Source organism: Triturus cristatus, chromosome 9, assembly GCF_964204655.1.
Source record: "Triturus cristatus chromosome 9, aTriCri1.1, whole genome shotgun sequence".
In the NCBI taxonomy this organism is placed as follows: domain Eukaryota; kingdom Metazoa; phylum Chordata; class Amphibia; order Caudata; family Salamandridae; genus Triturus; species Triturus cristatus.
This window is the reverse complement of record NC_140592.1, coordinates 1,158,334,008-1,158,336,909: the sequence shown is the minus strand read 5'-3', so window position 1 is coordinate 1,158,336,909 and position 2,902 is coordinate 1,158,334,008. Positions and strand designations below refer to the sequence as shown.

At 45.5% G+C, this 2,902-nt stretch overlaps 1 pseudogene; it reads left to right on the top strand.

Moving 5' to 3' along the window:
- Positions 1-267: 267 nt before the first annotated feature.
- LOC146799557 (nucleolar GTP-binding protein 2 pseudogene) lies at positions 268-2,667 on the top strand (annotated as a pseudogene).
- Positions 2,668-2,902: the final 235 nt, after the last annotated feature.

Genomic DNA, 2,902 nt, shown 5'->3' with positions numbered 1-2,902 from the left:
GCTGAACTTCGTTGTTACTCGTCATTTTTGATAAATGAGTCTTTTTTAACAGTATCTGTGTGCCATCACAATGTCTCTGCAAAGAAGCATTGGCAGAGTGTGTTCCTTTTCTTTGGATATATTGTCCCAAGGAGTGTTCCTTCCACTTTGGCACATGACACCTTCCCTGCAAACAGTTGCACAATTGTTGTGCTGACCTGTGTCAACATTTCCTTTGTTGGTGACGGATCCCTTCAACAATGGCCATGCCTCCTTTTCGCTTGGCACGCGGGGGACGGAGTTCTCTTACACCAGAGCTCGCGCTGTTTGGGGACTACCAGCTTTGTGGTGCCTCAGACTCGTAACATCGAAACGTCCCGGCGCGTCCCCCATTCTCCTACACTCGTCTGCTATACAGCTGCAGGATGGTGAAGCCAAGGTTTAAAGGGAGGAGCACTATCAATACCTCCACGTCCAGCAGCAACCCGGATCGCCTCATAGGTGCAGGAGGTTCTAACATGAGGGATCGTGGTACCATCAAGCGGCTTAATATGTACCGTCAAAAGGAGCGAAGAAATAATCGTGGGAAAGTGATCAGGCCTCTGCAGTATCAATCAACTGTTGCTCCTGGCACCGTGGCCAGAGTGGAACCAAATATTAAATGGTTTGGCAATACTCGTGTCATCAGGCAGTCCTCCCTACAAAAATTCCAAGAGGAGATGGATGTAGTAATGAAAGACCCCTATCGAGTTGTTATGAAGCAAACCAAGTTGCCAATGTCTCTCCTTCATGACCGAATTAAACCACACAACTCTAAAGTGCACATACTGGACACCGAAACATTTGAAACAACGTTCGGCCCGAAAGCACAAAGAAAGCGCCCCAGCCTCTCTGTGTGTGATGTTCAAGAGCTTCTAAAGACAGCCGAAACGTCAGCGGATAACTACAGTCAAGAGCAAGATCGCGATCTTGTTGTAGAAGATGATGGTGTCAGAGATGAAGTACGAGAGGAGATATTTAAAAAGGGGCAGTCGAAAAGAATCTGGGGGGAGCTGTACAAGGTCATTGATTCATCCGATGTAATAATCCAGGTTCTGGATGCCAGAGACCCACAAGGCACACGTTCTCCACACATTGAGGCCTACCTCAAAAAAGAGAAGCCATGGAAACATCTCATTTTTGTACTAAACAAATGTGATCTAATTCCTGCATGGGCCACTAAACGTTGGGTGGCAGTCCTTTCCCAGGAGTACCCAACCCTTGCCTTTCATGCAAGTCTCACAAATCCCTTTGGCAAAGGAGCGTTCATTCAACTTTTGCGGCAATTTGGCAAGTTGCACACAGACAAAAAGCAGATCAGCGTGGGCTTCATCGGCTATCCAAATGTTGGCAAAAGCTCTGTGATCAACACTTTGCGATCTAAGAAAGTCTGCAATGTGGCTCCCCTTGCCGGTGAAACCAAGGTCTGGCAGTATATCACACTGATGCGCCGGATATTTCTCATAGATTGTCCTGATGTTGTGTATCCATCTGGAAACAGTGAGACTGACATCGTATTGAAAGGCGTTGTTCAAGTTGAAAAGATCAAATGCCCAGAGGACTATATCAGTGCGGTACTTGAGAGAGCCAAAACCGAATATATCAGCAAAACATACCGTATTGACTCCTGGCAGAGCCCAGAGGACTTCCTTGAGAAGCTTGCCATGCGGATGGGGAAACTGCTAAAGGGTGGAGAACCAGACCTACCAACTGTCTCCAAGATGGTACTCAATGACTGGCAGAGGGGTCGGATACCTTTCTTTGTAAAACCCCCAAATGCAGAGACCATTCCACAGCTACATGCACATCCAGAGCCTTCAAACCCTGCACCCCCTATAAAGGTTGTTCAAGAAAGCATTATCAGTAGCACAAAAGAGCAAAAGATGGAGCCTGTCAACATAGCTCCAGAAAGAGTGGAGCCAGAAGAGACCCAAGCAAACACAGAAACAAAACAGATATTGACCCATGTCAGACAGAACTTTGGAAAAATACATGTGGCACCTGAATTCACTGGTGAAGACCTTGTACCCGTGGAAGCGCTTGATCTATCAGACCTGTCAGACATTGGTACAGGTGAGGAGGAGGAAGAGGCAGAGAAAGATGACGAGGTGGAAACGAGCCAGAAAAATGAATCTGAAAAGAGCCAGGATGCAGAAAGCACTGACTCCAAAAAGCCTCAGGCAAAAGCCCAAAATCCCAAAGCCGTCATTAGGGCCCTGGATGACAAGATTGCTAAATACAAAAAGTTCCTTGACAAGGCCAAGGCAAAACGGTTTTCTGCTATAGGGATTCCAAAAGGACTAAGTGAAAAGGTGTTTACAAAAACTGAACAGATGTCTCAAGGGTCAGAAGAGCTTCAAACCCATGGGGACAGACCTAGAGGCAAGAAAAGAAAAATGCAGCAGGAGTGCGATGATGAAGATGCAAAGCCACACAAGAAGCTTACATCAAAGGAGAGAAGGCGACTGGACAGGCAACAACAAACTAAGAAAGTTGGGGTTCGGTATTATGATACGCATAACGTGAAGAACAAGAACAGAAATAAGAAGAGAAAAGACCCAGAGGCACAGAGAACCAAACAAAAAAAGTTCAAATCATAATTATAAATTAAATATTTTTGTGGAATAAAATTATTTTAAAAGCAAAAACAAAAAAAAAAAAACCAATGGCCATGCCTGCTCACCTATGTCTCCTGCTGAATCGTCTGTGCCATCCTTGCTAGTCACTGTACTTGTGTTTTGGATATGTAGGAATGCCTTCAGGGACAAATTGTCCATTTTCAGCACTATGCATGTGTGTATTCACGGCCTACCACACAAATGGTACTTGTTATGCAGTGTATTTGGTCACCTGACTGTTGACTGTGGGCATTGTATCTGGTGGA